The 22,387-nt window shown below is 41.9% G+C and overlaps 1 long non-coding RNA gene across 1 annotated transcript in view; it reads left to right on the forward strand.

The window, feature by feature from the left end:
• The window catches only part of LOC102382006, a 126,080-nt gene that overhangs the window by 94,478 nt on the left and 9,215 nt on the right, over positions 1–22,387 (forward strand). The window contains exons 2-3 of the long non-coding RNA XR_324837.1: positions 15,455–15,531; positions 16,888–16,921. This is a non-coding gene — a long non-coding RNA (uncharacterized LOC102382006). The remainder of the gene's footprint in view (positions 1–15,454; positions 15,532–16,887; positions 16,922–22,387) is intronic.

The following is a 22,387-nucleotide window of genomic DNA, read 5'->3' on the forward strand; positions in this document are numbered from 1 at the left end:
GGTGGCAGCAGGAGTTGTCCCAGTCCTGTCTGAAGGCGCATGCCAGAAGGCCAGACTGGCTCCGTTCACCATGTGCAGGCCCCAGGTCTCAAGCAGTGTCATGCCACCACAGGTCTGTGCCTGCAGTGGGCCATGAGCACCCCAGTGACCTGACTGGCTTCTGATGCCAGCCCCAGGGGCTGTGTGCTGCAAGAGGGGTGTGGGTGTGTGCCCTCCCACAAGCCCCTTCCACCCCTACACCCCCATACACCCACTCACAAACCCCACATCCCCCCATGTTCCCCACACCTCTCTTCCACAAACTCCACACCCTCCCCCCACCACATCCCTGCTTACTGGAGTCATAACCTGGATTTGAGCTGCTGCTTCCAGCCTTGCCTTGCTTCTATATGCTCCAGCAAGCTGCAGCGTGTGGTGTTTCAAAGTGCTTTGAAACACCACAACAGGCATGTGCTTGCTCATCTGGATGTGGCCTTTGGGGTTATCTTGTGAATCATGTTTGCACACCTAACAGCGTTAACATTGTGTGGCTCCCACAGTCCCCTTGAAAGGATGTCAAGGCATGGGGCAATGGCATTCTGGCTGAGACTTTGACACTTGCAGTATCAGCCTAGGAGAAGTTGTTCTTGAGAAGGATAAGGAAGCAACCATTCTTAGGTTTTTGGCTCATATTCAGGATCACTTTTAGGCAGCTACATCATCTTATCTCTGTGATATGGCGTGTGTTGAAAGCCAGTGAGCAGATGGAACATGGCATGGAGACCTAGGCTAAGTACAGGTATACAAAAAGCTTCTAGCAGAGGCATTCTAACAGCTTTTTATTTAAAGCACAATTGGGAGTGAGCCCAACAGACATTCACTGTTCAGTCACGTTGCAGGGGTGGGGGGGCCTTGGAATCTGCCTGTACTGGCTGTGGCCAGCAGCTGGGTGATCATCCCACACCTTCCAGGAGGCTGCCAGATTGGCTGCCCTTCCACCCCCAGTTCCTGGTGCAGTCAAAAACCAGGCTGGGCAGTCTGCTGCTGCAGCTGCTGGCTGCAGTTGTCAGGAGGCTCAGGCAGAGGAGGGGTCAGGGCAGGGAGCTCCCTTGCTGTGAGGGTTGTCCCCCCCCCACCCCCGCCATTGCTGGATCAGGACTTGCGGGGTGGGGCCAGGTGGGATCTATGTGGCATAGGAGCTCACTCCTCCCACCCCTAGCCTCCTAACAACTGCAGCCACCAGCTACAGAAGGAGACTGCTTAGCTTGGCTTTTGGTCACACTGGGACCGGAGGGGTGGGGAGAAGGAGCTCCCTCTGCTGCATGGACCTGGCCTTCCCCCCTGAGTCCCAACCCAGAAATCTGGTTGGGGACCTCGCATAGCATGGGGCCTCCCTCCTCCCATACCTCACCCCAACCTCTTGACAGCTGCAGCCAGCAGTTACAACAGGATGCTGGCCAGACTGTCTTTTGGCCATGCTGGGAACTGGGGGGTGGGGGGAAGGGAGTGTCCCTCTTCAGGCAGCGGGGAGAAAGAGGCTGGACCTTTTTCCTATGGCTCTCTTGGCTGGGCAGTAGTGCACTGCAGGGCTGGGGCTGCTGCAGGGACACAGACCTCAGACCCCTTTCTCCTGCAGTAGCCTTAGCCCTGGTGCCTGCCCAGAGGGGTTGTGGAGGAAAGGGGTCTGGGCTCTGTGTCACTGCAGTAGCCCTGGCCCCTTGCATGCTGGCATAGAGCCCAGACTACTTCTCTGTGTTCCCCCCAGCTGAGAGAGAGTCCGGAGCCCTTCTCCCACAGTCCCCCCCACCAAGCTGTAGCGCACCGAAGGGCTGGGGTAGCTGCAGTGCTGAGGTCAGAGGTTGTCACTGGCTCAGGTCTGTGACAGCCAAGGGGGTGGGGGCCACATAAGCTCTGCCTCAGGCTAGCTAGCTGTCCAGTAAGGGGCCTGTGGGATGCAGGCAGAACGTGATCTAGCTTAACATGAGATGGATGTGGTATAGACATTTTAAAAAGTGCTCTAACCTAAAGTGCTTTAGTCTGCTATCACATTCATCGAGGGTTAACTTAGAGCCAGATCCACCATTTTTAAACTTCTTTATGTGCTGTGAACAACTGTAGTGTTGCAACTTGAAAGCACTTTTTGCATGCTTAATGCACATTAAATGTAGTTACATACATCTGTATTTAGCCCTAATAGACAAACCCTAAGCATTTGGTTCATTCCATAAATCACTTGGTAAATATCTATCTTTTTCCAGCATCTCATCTTATACTCACATGCATAATTTTTCCTTCATTTTTTGGCCATAGTGTTGAATGTTCAGAAGATAATAGCATATCTGTTTCCAACACATCAGTATTTGGGCTACTAAACACATTTTTTTTGCAGATTCCAGAAGGTATTAGTGGATTCCTTAGAGAAATGTATGGTATTACCTGAGCTGCTTAATCTTTCTTTTTACTGTAGGTTATTAAAACTTCAGTTAATATTTGCTATGTAGACTATGGGTTAATTTGTGTCCATATTGAAATCATTGGTAAAATTCTCAGTGACTTCACTGGGCCAAGATTTTGCTTCATGGCTTAAGAATTATAAGTAGCTTATAATTTATAGGATGAATTATTTTATAAGATGAATTTTATGTTTTCCAAGAAGAAAACCTTTTCCTGGCTTTTCCTTTCCCATGTAGAATCCATTAAATTCTAGTTCTCAGTCCCTTTGTTTTACATCACCCATTTGCAAGTGCCCCATACCATCCGTCTTACTGATGTACCCTTGAATGATAGAGATGTAAAACTGATTTCTACCTAGGGCCTAAAAATACTTTACTTGTACTACACTTGGCCAGCCTGAATCAGAGAACTGTACCAAAGGACCTGAGTTTGAATCCAGTTCAAAGTAGGCTGTTCTAGTGGGAAACTTTGTATGTAAAGGTGAAACTGTAACTATACTGCATCTTATGCTTTCCCCATCAAAATATTACATTTAACCATTCTACAAATAAAGCTGTGCCATGTATTTTAATTGAGACTTGGGTCTCCTGCTCCCAACACTTATAATCAGATCCCAGTTTTCCAACTAAAGCTGTTTATTGATGTCCTACTTTTTTCAACATAGTACCATGTCAATAAATTGGAGAATGGTTTCTTATGTTAGATTTCCCCAAGCATTCTGGGGAAATCCTTTGACAATTTGCTGTATAAAGGCAGTTAATTGCTTTATATAGTGGAGCAATAGCAAGTATTTAGACCTATCATATGACAGACATTCAGCAAGTATGGGAAAGACATATTTGTCAATAAAATGAACACTAGAAGAGTAAATTATTTTATTATGTGAAAGTTCCTGGTTTAAGTCAAATTATCTCGATTTTACTAATAACTGACATGGCCTTAACTAGCTGCTTGGATAGCTGAAAGAAAAGACTTCTGGAAATTTTATTTTTTAATTTATTTTTTTATTTTTTGAATATTCTTGGGGCCTCCCTATAACCAGAAAGTAAATCTCCAGGCACCATAGAATTGAATAAAAAAACTGAAAGTTTAAATTATATTTTATTTTAAATCGGATAGGACCATAATAGAAAAAGATCATCAAAAACAATGAAAAGAAATAATTGTTAATTTCTACAGTACCTTGAAACAGAAGCCCATGAGAATAAATGGAATAAGGATACTATTAAAATTTCCTCTTTTATTATATCTTCTCTGCCAGAATAATTGTTGCTGTGTCCAATATATGCAGGGGACAATTTACTAGCTGTTTTCTATTAGTTTTTAGCATTAACATATACAGGAATAAAATGAATAGCAAGGTTTTCTTTGGTTAATTAAATGACTGACAAGTCACAGATGTTGCTGCACCAAGTCTTCCATACGATTTAAAAAAAAAAAGAAATCCTGGCAAACAAAGGAACAATCAACTAAGAAACGTAAACGGCACTCTTTATTAAGTGAATATTGATGCTATATTATGAATTTTTTTATGTGTGAATAGATCAGAGAACTTTTTTTTTTTTCAAATTTCATATTATTAGTCACAAAGAAAAACCTTTTTAAATATAACTCACATAATGTATTCCAAAAGATGTTTTCCTGTAACAATGAAAGTTTCCCTTCTTCCATAAATATACAAACACACACACACACTTTATTAAAAGGAAACATATTTTTAATTTTTTTCATCAGTATTTGGCTTGGTTTCACTTATTGAATAACATTATTATAAACTATCAGACTCAAACAGACTGAGAAGGGTATTACTGGAAGTCATAAGAAGCTCTTACATATGTTGCCTTCTGTGCTTCTATGATTTAGAAATGAATTCTAAAAGTTGTTGAGTTCCCCACCCCCTTTAAGCAGTACCTCAATCTTTCTTAATGAAAGATCCCATCAGTTTACATCAAAACTTATCATTAGTGACAAGTCGCTCATCTTTTTAACTCCTGACTGAGGTGCCTTAGTTTTGTTCTGGAAGGACCCTTTTAGAAGTGAAAGCAGAGTTTTATTTCTCTGTGATTTGGACACTTCTTCCCAAGAACTGGACTGAGACAATCAATTTCATTTCAATTTAATTTTAGCTACCAAACAAAAAGTGGAAGTCAAGTCAATAACTTCCAGTCACTGGATTTCTCTCAGGTCAGCAGATGTATGACCTACACGTGGAAAGCTGTGTACCCTATTTTACTAATTTACTACGCTGCTCTCTACCTCAAACACTTTCACACAGTGAAATGATCTTTGACAAAAGGGCTAAACTATTGTTATTATTTCTTCCACTATGTATTTTAATCAATGTGGGTCTGAACTTTCCATGTATTCAGATACTTCTGGAATGTCCTAAGTACTTTCAACGGGACTCAGTGTAATGGGAATTGAGACCATCTAGTGTTTTCCAAATATAACTGATGAATTATGTGGATTTGGGGAAAACACAATAGCATACTACTGTATTATGTTTAAAAAATGATAAATGATAACAGCAATGTATGTTTATCTACTACTTTCCTTCAGACTGACCTTAAAGTACTTTACAGATAATATGTTGGTACCTCTCCACAACTCCTGAAGTCTTGCTACCTTCAGGGGAAATGCAGCAGCCATTTAATAACACCCACCAGCATAAGAGTTAAGAACTGTAAGTGAAGAAGAATAATTTATGTAGTATTGGAGTGATGTGTTTAGCCATGATGATCCAGGAAATGTGTGAAAGGCAGGGATATTTTTGGGAGATATTTTTTGTTGGACCAACTGCATGGTTGGGAGAGACTTTAGGCAAACTTTCTAGCACAAAAAGCTCTTTTTCAGGTCAGAATAATTTATCCATCTGATACATCAGGAGGAATTTAAAATGACCTGTAATTTCTGAAGGTAGATTGAATCCAGAATATCTACATTTTTAATCTAAAATCTCTACCATTGTGCATATTAAGTAACATTGTGCAACGTGATTATTAATTAACGTTGGAAACATAGTTCTGATTTTGCAGAACTCTGAAAAACGCTTCCAGCAGCCCAGTGCTCCTTTTCTATCATGCCATCATACTGCTGCAGATTATAGTTGAATGGCAAATGTGTAACCTGGTAATTTATAAACATAACTTGTTGAAATATGAATCTCTCAAAGGAAACCCATTTGGTTACAAGAGTAGGTTTGATGATTGTAAGCTTACATGATTTGGTATGATCATTTCTTCTAGTTAAACTGTTAGAGCACCTTCCCCATTAAAAGAAAGAAATGCTTCTGTTACCCTTGCACATGGTGCTGCTTGTGGCCACCACCAAATAGTGGGATCCTGGGATGCCCAGTAGCCAATGACCTTGCCCAACCCTTCTAGTGGCTGTGGCAGGTTCCTCAAGAAGAGGGTCTCCCTGTACAGAGGATGAGCCTTGCAAACATGGTTGACTATGTAAAGGATTTAATTATATACAATACCAATTACAAATAATCAAGCTGGTTTAACACATAAAAGCTATTAAAGAGAACATACAATACACAACCACAACCCAGTAGTGACATTCACAGCATATAACCTTTCTTTTAAATACCCATAACCTAAAAGGAGAGTACTAATCACTGATAGATATTAAGGCACCAAAATTGAACCAATTGACTTATAGGCTTGATCATACTTATTTACACATCCAATCAATAACTTTAATACACAAGGAAAAATATGATGGCTCTCTGCACAACAGTCTGGGGCAGTGCCTTGAAAGGAATAGGCACTTCTTTGCCCCTCTCACTGGAGTGTGGACAGTAGGAGTATGCGAAACAGGCCATATTCGATTCTGTGACAGAGAGCACTCTTGGGGCCGGGTCTCATGCCGGCCCATCCACCTGCCTCCACAGGGCAGTCCACCCAGTCTCACCTGCCATGATTTTGCAGTTCCATAAACTGTTGGTACAATGAGGGAGACTACCCATTTCCTGCCCTGATGCCAGGGGCACCCTCTTATCTCACCTGCCACATATCTGATGGAAAAATAACTTGGGAGGCTGCCTATGAGCCTTCGCTTAGTCCTGGTTCACTGAACCTTACTCAAGCTCTCTGATCTGTAGCCCCTTTGCCAGGTTTCTCTTCAGTATGGTGCTGCAGGAGAAACCTCAGGCCATATGGGCCAATTACGTGGCTCCAACCACTCCTTTACCATGCCCCATGCGTCGAGGGTGTTACATTGCCGTTATGCTCTGTTGGGGCCTTGGCCTTCTCTGACTCACCTCCTTTGATATAGATAAGCCTTCTAGCCTAGATCTACTGTGTTGGGCCTAGCTTTGAGGCATTAGCCCACAAACTCCTTTTATTACTGGGCCCCGGCCCTTGCAGCTTGTGCCCCTCTGGTGCTGAGCTCTCTGGCCCCTTGTAGCTTGTGCCCCTCTGGTGCGGGGGCTCTACACAATCATGTACCCGCAGTGAGGCTGCCTCCTCCCCAATTAGTCTTTTCCCGGTCCACCAGTGCAAACAATAACACAAACCTAACCCCTGGGCTACAATATAACATTAACAATAAAGGCAGCACTCTGCCCCTTTAAGAGCGCAAACTCCCCTCCCTTAGAATAGGTGAATAGATAAAAGGTGCCCCTTTTATCTCTGGGCACCTTGTGAGCCCCTAGAGTCTTACTGCATTTGGAGGTAGCAAAGCAGGCAACCAGATGCATGGGGCCACTCTCTTGTGCAGGAGCTCCTTCTCCTGGCAGTTGCCAAAGAGAGCATGACCCCCAGCCAACCATGGCCCTGAGCTTATATGTGCCCTAGGCTCTGACTTCTTCCAGTCAGCTGACTGCCTGCAGGTGCTGGGTAGTTACCTTGTTAGCCTGTTAGGCAACCTGCAGCTGTGGGGCTCTGTGTAGCCTGATAGGCTCCTTTGCTCCTTTGTTTCTGCTCTTAAAGGTGCAGGCACCCCTACGTGACCTGCAACAGATTCGGATTTGGATTTGGCCCAAATCGGGGACAGTGATTCAATTCATTGATTCAGATCACTGTCTCTCATTCGATTCAGCTGAATCTATATCTAAAGACTCGATGCTGATTCTAAGAATCAGTGATTCGGGCATAGACACAGCTTTAAATGTTTTTTCAACATGCCTCAAGGTACCAGGTGTGGCTTGTGGACACTGAGGTGGTGGAGCGGATGGTGCATCCCACAGGAGCACACACTCCCTGCTGGACCTGGAAGTGCTTCTGGTCCACTTCTGGGTCTGCTGCCGAGCATGCTGGGGAGACCCCTGCACTCCTGTGGGATGCTCCATCCGCCCCACCATCGCAGCATTCATGAGCCACCTGATACCTTGAGGTATGTAGAAAAAACATTTAAACCTGTATCTATGTCCAAAGCACCAAATCTTTCTGAATCGATTTGGAATGTTCTGGTTCGAGTCTCAGAGATTAAAGGGTCTCCTGAGTCAATTCAGATTTGGAGATTCAGCCACTGAATCGGTCCGAATCTCCGCTGAATAGAATCAAGGACCAAAGCTTTGCATAGCCCTAGTGGGCAGGTCCTCCTTGGCTTGGGTCCCTCTGTGCTTGCTTTGGGTGTCACATGCTGCCAGCCATAGCTCCTTCCTGGTGTCTCTGCAATACACTTCTCTCTCCCTGATCTGCATCCCCTGACAGAGCAGGCCACAGGGTCTGGGCAGCTGGCCTAGGCAGGCCCTCTGGACAGTACTCACACACCCCACCATGCGATTGGGAGACGGTTTCGTCACCTCCTAGTCCTCACTTTCTATAGGAAGCCTCACCCCAAGTAAGTAGGTTCTAGTGTCCCTTAAACCCTGCCTTTCCCCACCATGAACGAGGTGGCTGCTCTGGCTCCCCACAGCCTATGTCCCACCTCCTTCAACCCCACACGCAAGTGGACTGGGCCTGTCTCCCTCCGGTTCCTCCTGCTCAGTGCACACTTGCCCCACGTAGGGCTTGTGGGCTTCTTCCCAGCTAGGCCACAGCATAGCTCTCCTCCTTGTCCCAGGAAGGATTCCTCAGCTCAGATGTCTCTTTGAGCCTGCAGCAACTCCCTCCATGACTCTGCAGGCTCTAGGGAAGCACTACCCAGACAGGCTACGTCCAGCCTTCAGCCTGCGTGGTGAGCCTTCTCTTGCCTGTCCCGGGGAGAGAAAAAAACTCTGTTATCAAGGACTTCCCTAGCCAATCCCCACCAGGGATTTTTTCTGGAGGCTTCCACAATGGCCCCCTGTTCCCTTTTTCTTTCCCCCAAAATGGATCCCTCCAGACACACTTCATCCATCCTCACTATGGTGCATGCACTGGGAAAAACATTCCACTTTTGCAGCACATTGTCTCTAGAGTGTCAGCCTTCCCATGTTGCACTCCTCATGAGACTCTCCTCTTTTAGGTAATCATAATCTTACTGCTTGTTGCACTTCTAAAGTATTAGAAGCATAAAATGTAATAGCTTATTTCTGAAGTCCTTGCTCAATCTTTATTCAGATGAAACTTCAGAGGAAGTAAAATCTTCCAACCTGCAATTTTGCCTGAGTAAAGTCTATAAGATTGTATGTTGAAGTATCAAAATATGATTCTAACATATAATCAATTGACAATGGATTTATAGACTAAGTACAGACAGTCAAAAAGCCCAAGGTTGAATCAGTTCAATCTTTTCAGGTTAGACTAAGCTGCATAGATTGAACTGATACGCAAGTGAACAAACATTCACTTTTGATTCTGGAAATGCAGCCACATGCCTGTACTGGCTCAGGCCAGAAGGAATGGGGTGCTAGACCACACCTCCCTGCTCAGCTGGAGTAGACAGCTTTGGCCAATGCTAGCCCACCCACCCTGTGAGGGGAAGTCTGCAGGCGTGGGGGTGCAAAGCATCCTGAGATGCTGGAGGATCATGAGTTAACTTGAATCTGGAGGGAATCTGGGATAGAAGTTTAATAAACTGATTTAACCTAAATCAGTTAATTTTCTGTTACATCCATCCAGGTTTATCTTAAACCAGTTACAGCCATTTTGAGAGCAGTTTAACTGCACTGAACTTTTGTTATGTTACAGATTTGAACTGATTTCTGATCGCTCTTCTTAGTGTGTGTGTAATCTATGTCCCTAGTCCTATGGACAAATCTTACATTCATACACAACCAATTATTTTAGATTCCAGTAAAAATCTGCCTGATGATTTGGCCCATTAAAGTAGCTATTTATAATAACAGTAGAAGGGAAAGCACTTTTTAAAAGTCTAGTAATTTAAACAGATGCAATTGTGATGATCATTTTTACTAAAAGTGTTATGTTTTGATGCAACATGCAATGGTGAAGGAAACGCATCATAATCTTATAACTGGATTAATTATGAGGGTGATGAATAGTGTTCAACCTATGTAAATAAATGTGTGCCTGAGAGTCAAGACCAATGAAAGTATGGCTATGTTTTACTGGACCATGGTATCATATTTCATATAGCAGAAGTTGTAAGGGAAGAGGAGTGATATTTATGGAGTGCAAAGCACTGTGGGATTTTGTGGGAAACCACATATATTCAGCTTGTCAGAAAACATCTTAATATTTACTCTTACAATCCCTAGGCTACTGCTTTCTAAACCTAAAGCTTTCATTAGCCCATTTACCAGATATAAAATATTTCTAAGTCTGTTGAAAGAGTTACTTTCAGGAGTAGCATTCTGCATAGTAAAATGACGATACCTTTACATAACCTTATTATGCAGTAATGTCAAATAATGCAGTGATTTGGCTTATCCCAATGAATTAATCCTCTGTTTCACATATGACTTCATTGCATTTGATTATTACAAGGCATTCCCTCAGTATTACTATTTCATAGAAAGAGCAATATCTCTTCTTGGATGTGCACCTTTTTCATTGCTGTACTCACTTCAGAACTTTTAAAACTGAATGTTAATAAGAAAAGTAGTGAAGTGTGAACTTTATTTTTGAGATTGCAGTTGTGTTCAGCCCCCTCTCCCCAGCAGTTACATTTATTTATCAAAAAGTATTGTTGACTATGGCCCTTAGTGCTATCTTGTCCCGCATCTTTGTTACAGAGCTGTATATGATGTTTACAATGGCTTACATTCTGAATGTCCTACTGGTTCACAAACTTTAAGAGCTTTGGGTATTATTTCTCCTAGATGCTTTGGGTCCCTGAAGATTTTTGGTGGGAAATTTTATAAATTGAAAAATAAATAAATATTGCTTAAAATCTAAATAAAGGAGCTCTGTATATTGGTTGAAATAAATATTTTGATCCATGTTGCATACACAATACGTTACATTAAGAAAGGTTAATTCTATATTAAATATAATCAAAAACACAACATGGGGCCTGTCACGCTGACATGGTGCGATAGGTACTTTAATACTGCTCAGCAGGAGCCCTTGTTATATTTTTTATATGTTAGTAGATGTCTACTTAGAATTGATCAAACCTTTCCTTCTGAAACATATATGCCAACACCTCCACAACACACTATAAACTAGACTCTCAGAAAACAATAATGATGCTTATCAGTCACTCGCCTTGAGTTTGCTTGTGAAAAACCTCTAGCTAGTATGCTATTGGAGCTCTTAAAACATAGATCTTTTTGCTGCACTGATAATTCACTCACAGCTTGAGATTGATGACTATGTGAAGTCCATAAAAGATGTTACCACTATATTTTCTTCTTATGATTTATTTTATCATGTTGTCAAGGTTTGCAGAAAACAAGAAACAAATCAATGAATGTCATGCTTAAATATTAAAGAAGGCTGTAATACACAATTTTATTCAGATGCCTTATTCAATCTTGTAGCTCTGAAAAGGGTAGCAGCAGCAAAGCTTTTATTTGAATTACTTTTGGAAAAATTAATTTAGTGTGAATGTTGAATTGTGAATGGCAAAAGGGTAGCTAACCTTATTTGTTTAAAGAGGAATATATAGTTACTTTGATTCTTTGAAAAGCAGTTCTAAGAACCAGAAGGAAATTGACTGGTGTTTCAGCTGAAGAAAAAAACTTAGAAGCAGAATTGTTTAATAAGTTTATATACTGTAGATTAGTAGAAGGTTACATGAGATACAGCAAAGGGAGGATGAGTCATTTGTACATTAAGGGACATCCGTATGAACAATGTAAACACTATAAACCTGCAGGCTGAACCAGTTATTTCCTCATTATCACTGTTCTGATATCACATTTTACACCTTAGTAAGGGGAATAGGGGGCATGAGAAGACAAGACTTGTGATATAAAATGGTATTACTACAATGTCTGTAACCTCACACGATTCAGAACTAGTTGTCTCAATTCTAATGCCCCTTTTCCATGCTTCATTAGAATCCAGACACAAAATAGCAATTAAACCCAGTTGTTTGTTTGTTTTTATAATACTTTAAATTAGGGATGGGGGAAACGATGTCTTAATATTTTTTTCCAAGTGATTTGAATATGGTGGGTTCAAAATGTTGAAACAGAAATGGACATGTTTAAGGTTTCTTCTCTAGGTCGTATTTCACCTTTAAGGCTGGCTTTTGTGACAAATTAGCCCATCCCTATATCTAGCTGTCATTTAAACCTTCATCTTTTAAATTTTCATTTGTTTCAATTTCAACATTTGTTGTTGTTATGAGGAGCAGGCATTAAGAAAAGGAAAAAAAAAGGCAGCGTGAGCTGCTTCCTTTTGCACTGTCTCATGGAAGGCTGTGAATAGATGGGCTGAAACTTTGAATTTGATCTAACTCTTAATGGGAAATTGGAAAGGGAAATGGAGCGCTGTGTGGATGGATGCTTTGTGGTTCACTGAGTAGATATGTTGTTGTGCTCCCAGTTCACTGTAGTTCTTTGAAATGTTTATGCCTTAATATCCAAGAATAATGAATTAGAATAATCAATTCTAGTGGTCATGAATATGTGGGTCCAAGAGACCAGGTCTAACTCCAAAATGAAGAAGTAGCACTTCCTTGCCAGTTACTTTATAAAGGGCATTTTTCATGTTCTTAGCAATAGGGAAGCCAGAAGCAATGAAGAATCCATTTCCATGGTCTAATTTGCTTTATCTGTGTTGGAACAGATATCCAAGTGCTTTCCTCTTTCACTAGCATTACCTTTGTCTTCTTACAATTCCGTTTTAGCTAAATGCTATGCTTCACTTGCAGATCTCATTTAGTGGTTGTCTATCACTATGAATGATAACAGCCAACAATTTTTTTCTCCACATTAATTTTTGTGGAGATGAAAAGGACATCAATGAATGAATTGTGTTTTGGTCAGGGGATGTGTGCACAGACAACCCAATTCTCTCAGCTTCCTTTATCTGAATTCAGGCAAGGGTGCTTCAGGGTGCCATGCAATGTTAGCACTGGTAGTTGTGCAAACATGACTCACAAGATAAACCCAGAGATTTCAAATTGGAATCCATAGTGTCAAGAGCATTCTGTCCTGCCATATGCTTTCTGACTTCTTTGCAGCCGAAGAATTGTTCTATTATTTTTTCTGTAATAAATACATTAGAGAAAACAAAGAGCTGACATTTTATGAGGGGTGCCTTGAATCTAAGTAGGAGTGCTTCAAGTCTAACCAGGGGTGCCTTGAGTCTAAAGTGGTTGAGAACCACTGAATTGCACCCATAATGTTAGCTGCCCTCCTCCAATTATAGATCTCAAATAGTCCCTTGGGTTGCTAGAACATTGCTTCCATTTGTGTCTGATGTGATAAAGATATCTACTGATTGCTGGAATTGCAGTCCATGCTGTTCTACATAGTGCCCTAGTCATTTCACTGAGCTATTGGATAGAGTGAGGGAGAGAATTAGTACTGTGGGACTGCACAAGTGACCCATTCCACTCCATGTCCTATTTTCATGCTCATTTGGGAGGAATCCAGAATACTGATGGTAGCTAACAGGACTTGGAGGTAACTGTTAGTGAATGGAGAGGTTGGTTGCATTGACTGCTGGTGCCTGAAGTATCTTCCAGAAGATAGTGTGCTTTTGGATTATGATATACTTTCTTCCTCAAAGGAGGTGCTGACTGCCTCTGTTTGAAGGAGTCCCAGGTGCTCTCACTAACCAAGAATGGAATTCATCACTGAACGGTGACAGTTCAATTTCCCTGCAATTCTCTAAGACACTAGTTTTGTGAATTTAGTTGGTGACTGAACAGACAGAAGTAGTGGGCTGGGAAGAGTCATCTGCAATGGAATCCATTGACTTTGACTCCACCCATAGGCGCTGAGTACATGGGGGCCTGAGAGCCCTGACCCCTTTTGGGAATAGGCCAGGGTGATCACCCATCCCTAATTGAAGACTGACAAAACCAGCTTGCTGCAGGCCCCTGCAAGGGTCTGCAGGGATTGGGATAAAGCTGGTGCCACATGCATGTGTGTATGCATGCACATACATGTGGCCAGGAATACAGCCCAGGCAGCAGTGGAGAGCATCTCCCCTAGCTGCCTGCAGTCAAGTTTATGGGGGGGACAGATTGAGGCTCCCATGGTGAGGGAGGGTGTGGGGCAGGGGCTGGACCTGAGGGTGCTGCCTTGCCAGGACAGTGCATGGAGCCTGGGGCCAGGGGAGGGAGTGGAACAAAGCCATGGGTGGCTTGTTCAGGGGGCAGCAGGGAGGGGTACAGCTCCCTGCCACTGTGTTCACTCACTCCCAGGGAAGGGGGAATGGGGGGCACATGCCCCCCAGATTTGTGCACACGGTGGAAGCACATGCAGGCTCCCCACAGTGGGCTTGGGGCTCCCCACCCTGCTGCCTTCCCCTTGGGAGTCCCACGCTGCAGTATTGCCATGGCGAGGCACCCCCTGTTCACCCAGCATCAGTGCAGGGGTCACAATTCGGCACCGCTGCCCCCACCCCCGCTGCTGCTGGGCAGGCAAGGGTTGCCTCACCAGGACCATGTGGCTGGTGTGGGACTCCTGGGGGGGAGAGGACAGCAGTGTAGGGTGCCCAGATCTGCCTCTACCCTCCACAGGCTCTGCTTCGCTCTGATCTAGCAGTGTTGCTGGTGGGGTGGGACATCATCTTAGGGTCTCGCTCCTCCTCCCACCAGCAAAAATAAAAGTTGGTGCCTATGATTCCACATGGTGTTGAAGGAGAATGTTGTGAGCAGCTGGGGGCTGGAGGGGATGTGAAGAGGTGTATTGCAAACTTAAGGGAAAGATGTGGGAGCAGAAATGTCTGTGAAAAATATGAAGGGAGGAGCGAAGCAGCAAATGAAAGCCTATATATATCTGCAATTATTTTGAAACCTTGATAATAACAACAATTACATATATTCAGGATACTGACTGCTCTTTAGTATATTTTATTTATGTTGTTCTGGAAATGGCTAAACTTAAAGACCTCTGTAACAAAGAACTACAGGCCAGGTATTTCTTGAGCCACCAATAGTTAGTAGGACACCTCCCTTATCCTAACTCAGTCTTGCTTATAAGCATAAGCCAGATAGTGATTCATAGAAAAACAGGACTACAAGACACCTTTAGAGGTCATCTAGTCCAACTCCCTGCTCAAAGCTGGATCATCCCTATGGAAACCATTCTGTAAGTCCTTGCTTCACGTATTCCTAAAATAAAACTGTACAATGAACCCTGACATCAACTATGATGTATATTGCCCAAAGACATCCCAAGCACCCTAAAGGGTGGTCAGTGTCCTCTGCTGCAAGGGTTATTAAACCTTGTTCTGTAACTTAAGGTCATATTTAATAAAGTTTTATTCTTCCTTTATGCACTCTTCATAGTTGGAAATGCGGATCCGAAGAGCATGTAAAATGCATAGTTCAAAATTCCACATATTACATTGCTTCTCTCACACCGACCCATTCATTATAACCATGCTTTCTTGTTTTTAGGAGTGAATTATATAAGTGAAAGACAGGGTTTTGGCAAAAATATTCCCTTTGCTGTGTCTCAAATCTGCTTAGCTCTAGAGAGCACTTAAAGTACTTTAAGGAACATTTCTTTCTGCTTCTCTGCAATACTTTTAGTACATACACCTTGTTTTTTCTCCAGAGATGGAATTGATATTGAATCAGAAGATTAGGAAAAATCATTGTTGCCTGCCCCAAACAGATCAGGCAGCAAGAACAGTAAGTTGGGTTTTAATTAATTAAATTTGATGCTTTAATTTAGCTTGAGACTATAACTGCAGACGAAAGCATATTTTATTTGCTACTTTCATAACGTATCACAATATATTTATAACATAGTATTAAAAATAAAATATATTGGATTATGCATTATTTCAAGCATTGTATTCAAATTAACTTTAGAACAATTCTTGAAGAATCAAATTTGTAACACAGGATGCAATTTTAGCATCTTATTCTTTGCATATATTATGGTATATTATAATTTAGGCATAGGAAACAAACTTAAAGTTGATCAATCTTCTTTTGATGCCATGGCTCATCAAGTTGGAAGCTGGCAGGCAGATTAAAACTATATAAGTAAGGGAATAGAGTTCTTATCAAAGATAATCAGTTCTGCTGATTTAAGAGGACTTGATAAACTTGAAATCATATTTATGGCTCAAAATCTTGTGCCTACTATATTTGCAAGTAACTCACAAGATTAATAGAACTGAAAACAGTTAGTGGAAATTTCCCCACTAGTTTATTTTGCAGCACTTTGGTGAAATTTGGCTCTGGACTGATGGTCAGTAGAAGGCCTATGGATTATTTAAATTCCATGTAAGTCTTTTATTACATGTGGGATTGGTAGCAATACCTCTTGTGGAGGTTGCCCTACACTTACCACTTGAAGAAATATTTTCAGTTTTCTATAATGTTGCCAGAATTTGACATGAGGGAGTTTTACATATCGAGCGCCTACCTAAGTGGTGGCATTGATTTTTCTCCCTTCTTTTTTAAGCATCAGACAAACCTGTTCAGCCAATTTTGAGGGACTTTTACCTGTGGTGAAAATTGGGTGGGGCAATCTGCAAAGGGCAATTTAGAGTTGGGATTAAAAACAGTGGGCAAATAATGTGTAAGCCACAACATTTCATTATTTCCTCCTTGGAAACAAATCTTGTATATACTTCTCATTTGTGGATTTATATAGGGAGGCATGTATATTCTGGATCTATATATTTGAAGGAAAATCCTTCCAGATTTTCTTGGACGACATGGCAGATTGGTTTCCAGCCCAGACCCATTTTTATCAGGATTCTTGACCCTAGCACAACAAAAAGAGAACATCTTGTGTTCTACCAATCTCAAGGCCTACTGTGATGGCTGGTTTGTACTGAGATGGGGAAGGGTGGCTTGGTTTAGGACTAGTCACAGTATTTCTCTACAAAAACTCAACCACGTGTTTAGTACCTTATTTTTGTTAGTAGCTTAAGATGCCCAAAGCTAATGTTGGAGTGCACTGTGTTATCATTTTGTTATTACAGACAGCTGTGTTGTAGCATTACTTACGTATTTTTTGTCTTGTCACAGGACAATGGTCTTCTGGAGATACAGCAACACTGAGGTAAGTAGATATCATTCAAACCTATAAAAAGAGAGGCTTTTCTTGTAAAACTTTTATCCTCAAAGACTTCTAACAATGTGAACTCTAGATTGCTTTTTAATAACTTTCATAATATTTTGAGGAACTTTTCTAGCTATTTCAGTCTCTAAGAAGTGGATAACAGAGAAGAGGAAGACCACTGGAAAAGTATCCAATTATGCTGGAAATTGTACTTGAACTTTTCAACAAGTTGTGTCCATTTCTCCCCCTTTGGAAATGCTGGGCAGGCTTCCCTATGTTTTTTTTTTTAGGAAATGATGCGATAAAAATTAAACAGCATTTTAGTGTGACTTAATATATAGTACCTTGAGAAGAAAACCTTCTCATCATAATTTGTTGACTAAATATTTGACTAAGGTGTTCCTTGCATTATTTCAATTTGAAATGCCAAGCATGCAATTCTGCTTTTCTTGACAGTGATTTAATAGTAAATGTGAGAAAATTTCAGGATATATAACTCTTCACTGTTCATGTGTTTATATATATTCTGTCCTTCCCCATTGTCATCTATGTTGGGTTTTTTTTGGTCTGGGTATACTGGAGTAAAACAATTGGAAGTGAATTAAAGCTCCCATTGACATCACTGGGATCATGATTTCACCCATTATATTTTGCATGCAACTTATCAATAAGAGCTTCCATAGGTAATGAGGAACTCTGTTTTCTCATTAGTTATGTTTTTTCTTTTAGGGCAAAAACAGAGAAGGATGTGGGCATGAATATTTTCCATAATGCATTAAAATACAAGGTTAACTGGACAAAACAAATTATAATGAGCCAAATTTTCAAATGAAATCTGATATACCTCAAAGTCTGTAAGTGTTTATCTAATCTGCCTGTTGATTGAACATAAAACTCTTGTATAAGTTTTGTATCACTTTTTACATTGCTGTAGTACTGTTGATCTCAGTGGATTTACACAGGAATAAAGAAAAGTTAGGAGAGAATTAGATCCCATGTGTAGACTGTAGATAGAAATTAAAAACACCCTACCAAACAAACACCTTTATTTATATGAGGTGATGTTCTGGCTTTTTTTTCTGGGACAATTTGTAAAAGGAAAAATAGAGCTGGGGATTAAAAAGAGTGGACAAGTAATGTGTAAACCATGAAATTCAATTAGTTCCTCCTCAGAAGCCAAATTTTGGTGAATACTATAGAAAAGAAGTAGAGAGAAAATACTGAAGCTACAACTGGACATAATAAGCTTCAGTAATTAATTGTAAATTGCTTGTTAACCCTAGACATGCATGCATCTCCTTTTTCCCCACGATTTTACAGGCACAGCATAAAAGGAATGTCATGAGTTAATTAATAACTTGAAAGATTTCTCATTTTAAATTTGAAAAAAACAACCCTCTTTGGATTGTATGCTATGTCACATGGCTCATAGATATGAAATGACCAAGGAAATGATTGCCATCTGGCTTTGTGAGGATGCATGGGAGTGGGTATGTGTGCTGAAGCTTTGCTCCATATTTGTACAACTCACTTGAGAGTAGACCACAACGGTAAACAGGGACTGCTCATGCCTTGTTCTCTCAAGAGGAGTAAATCTCCTAGTAACAGGTAGTCAGGAGGTGGGACACTTCTCATTCCATCATTGAATCAAACTGAAGGACTGCAAGATCATCAAGTCTGGTCCCCTGCCATTGGCAGGAGGTTATTGGGCTCAAACGAGCTCAACAAGGTGCTTATCCAGCCTCCTTTTGAATACCTCCAAGGATGGCGACTGCACCACCTCTGCTGGGAGCGTGTTCCAGATTCTAGTTACCCTTATGGAAAAGAAGTATTTTCTTATGTCTAGCCTAAATTTTCCCTCTATTCACTTGTGCCCATTGGCCCTCATCCTCCTTTGAGGTACCGTCCTGAAGAGTTGCTCCCCTAGATCTTGGTGCCCACCCTGACATACTTGTAGGCGGCTATCAATTCACCTCTTAATCTTCTCTTACTCAGATTGAACAAGCCCAGTTCCCAGAGCCTCTCCTCATAGGTCTTATTCTCTAGGCCCCTAATTGGGGAAGGATAGGGTCTCCCCATTATGGGCCTATACAGGCCCCTAAGGGTGGCCCTTGTCTGTACCCTCTCAAGCTTATCCACATCCTTCCTGAAGTATCCAGAGCTAGACACAGTTCCACATCCATATCCTTCCAGCGGTATCCAGAACTAGACACAGTACTCCAGCTGTGGCCTCACCAACACTGAATACAGAGGGAGAAGCACTTCCCTGGACTTGTTGGCAACACATTGGCTGATGCACGCCAGAATTCTATTTGCCCTGCTGGCAACTTCATTGCACTGTTGGCTCATGTTCATCTTCCTGTCAATTGTGACCCCCAGGTTCCATTCACCCATTGTGTAGTTATGGTGAAGGTTCTTCCTACTGAGATGAAGAACCCTGTACTTCTCCCTGTTAAACCTCATTTGATTCCATTCTGCCCATAAAACCAGTCTGTCAAGGCCATCCTTGATCCTTACCCTATCCTCTGATGTGCCCATATTTCCCCACAGCTTGGTATCATCCACAAACTTAATCATTGAGCTTTCCACCCCCTCATCCAAGTCATTAATAAATATGTCAAAGACCACGGGTCCAAGCGTCAATCCCTGGGGGATACCACTGGACGTGGCCTTCCAGGATGAGGCCATCCCATCAATTACAACTCTCTGGGATTGGCCTTTAAGCCAATTGTCCACCCACCTCACTGTAGACTGGCCCAGACCAGTACTCTCCAATTTAATTGAGATAATCTTGTAGGAAATGGAATCAAAGGCTTTACTGAAGTCTAAGTAAATGATATCAACCTCATGTCCCTTGTCCAGCTGGTTAGTTACCTGGTCATAGAAGGACACCAGGTTTGTCAGGCATAATCTACCCTCAACAAAGCCATTCTCGTTACTTCTTAATACCCCACTAGTTACAAGCTTGTAATTGATGGCCTCCTTAACAACTTTTTCAAAATTTTTTCCCAGGGCTGAAGTCAGACTGACTGGTCTGTAGCTTGCAGGGTCATCCCTCTTCCCTTTCTTGAAGATAGGTACCACATTGGCCCTTTTCCAGTTGTGTGGGACCACTCTCGAGTTCCACAACTCTTTGAACAGCTTCACCAGTGGCCCTGCTATAAGCTCAGCTAGTTTTTTCAGGGCTCTTGGATGCAGGTCATCTGTTCCGGCAGACTTGAAAATGTCAAAATGTTCTAAGAGTCCCCTCACCTGTTTGGGAGTGATTTCATGTGGTTTGTTGTCTTCCCCATATTCCCTGGGCCTCTGGACAGGTAAACAGCCCCCATCTGATTTCAAGAATACCAATGTGAAGTATGTATTTAGGAGCTCTGCCTTTTCATGGGGATCAACTGTGGACTGCTCCTCTGTATTCAGTAAGGGTCCCACAGTTGAAGCTCAATTTTTTTTCTTGTTCCCTATGTCTCTATAGAAGGACTTTTTGTTGTCCTTTATTTCAGTTGCCAACTTGATCTCCATGCCTGCCTTGGCTTTCTGTGTCTCATACCTGCAAACCATGGCAATATAAATGTACTCTCTGGCTCCTGAAACATTTTCCCATTGCTTGTATGCTTCTTTTTTCTTTTTCAGTAGTTCCCTAATATCCCTGTTGAGCCAAGCAGGACTCTTGGCTCCTTTCCTGCTTTTCGACCATGTGGGAATGACCTCTTTTTGAGCAGTGAGAATTGCTCCCATAAGAAAGGACCATGGGCATAGGTGACTTGTAACTGTTATTAGTGGGGGCAGGGCACGATTTAAAGGTTCTGATAAAAAATAGGGAATGGATGTACAGACCCCCTTTGGATCTCTCTCTCTCTCTCTCTCTCTCTCTCTGTGGCACCAGATCCCACATGAGGCAGCAGCAGGGACAGGATGAGGCAGCCACTCCCTGCTGCTGACACTCTGGTGGCATCTGGCCACAGGGGGAGCTGGAGCAGAAGCAGCATAGCCACCTGGCAGCATAGCTATGAAAACCACCATAAATCTGGGAGGGCATGTGCCCCTACAAGCACCCCCAGCACATCGCCCATGGCCACAAAGGGAGGTTTCTTTATGAACAGTGCAGAAAGCATATTTTGAACTACTTCAGGAGTGATATGTCTTCTGTTGGTAATCCCCAAGGCTTGCTTTGCACTGCTGTAGGAGCAGTATAACCCCCAAATAATCCCAAATTAACAATGCCATTATCCATGATAGCACATGAAACACAGTCTTCATGGAAGTCTATTACGATTCAAAAGATACCCAACTGATTTTAATAAATATTTGTCAAGTTTAACTACCAAAGAAGGTGATGTTTTCTTTTTTAATTCAGGAGGGGTATAAATGGATAACAGTAACTATAGATAGGAGGAAACTAAGTAAATGGATATTTAAGGGGAATGTCAGGAAAATATCCTAACAGTGAGGGCTAAAACAGTGCAACAGGCTCCTAAGGGAAATGTTGGAAGTTTGAGTAATTTAGAACCAAACTGGACAAAGCACTGGAGTATATCCTGCAGGGAGTAAGCCTGCATCAGCAGAAGAATAGACTAGATTACCTGAGAGGTCACATACAACAAACTGTACAGGAAATTAGAATCACAGTCCCTGTTACTGATGTTTTTTTTAGAATATCCTTTCATTTTCCTTGTATCTACTGGCAATTTGAAATTCAAATGGTATAGTAACCCTTTAAACCCAAAAGGGTAAAAGGTAAATTGTGCTACAGCTTTTAGTAGATTGATTGGCAAATGTTCCTGTTATTGTTAGTGCAGGTTACACATCTAACTCCCTGTTCACTGCTCTGAAAATGTTCCCTTTAAAGTCTAAACTGCTGCTGAAATCCCAAAATACAGAGCTGCTTCCCCGCCTCCCACAAATATTATAATAATCAAAGAACTTTTACTGTCAGTGCAGAACACTGACACGCTGTAAAGCGAAAGGTAGAGCACTGACAACATTTCTCTTGCCCACCCCACTCCATCTGCAGTAAAATCCCATCTGATCCCTCTTTTGAACCATGATAAGCATTCATCCAAGATAAACTCCTATTTATAATAGAGATACCAATTTCCTTTGCTTATTCTGGCTCCAGAATCCTGTCAACCCCACAGATATATATTCCTTTGAAAACTGTCTAACTTTATCCCATTATGCTATATTTGTGCCTAGTAAAATTGGCAAAGGCCAAACTGTTTCAGACTCAAATATTTGTTATTAGAGCGAGCAAGGCAACATTGAATCCCTGAATTTTTGGGTAATTTGCTTTCCATGTTCACATATCTGGCACAGAATGCTTGGGATGTGCTGCCCCTACAGGCCTTGCTCCACCTTCTTGTTAATGGAGGGCATGAATTTTCCTTTTGTCTAGGGACAAACATTACACATAAACCAGTTTAAGTGATCAGCAACTGATTTAAACCTGTAACAGAACAGAAGTTCGGT

The sequence above is a fragment of the Alligator sinensis genome, unplaced genomic scaffold (assembly GCF_000455745.1).
Source record: "Alligator sinensis unplaced genomic scaffold, ASM45574v1 scaffold1043_1, whole genome shotgun sequence".
NCBI lineage: Eukaryota > Metazoa > Chordata > Crocodylia > Alligatoridae > Alligator > Alligator sinensis.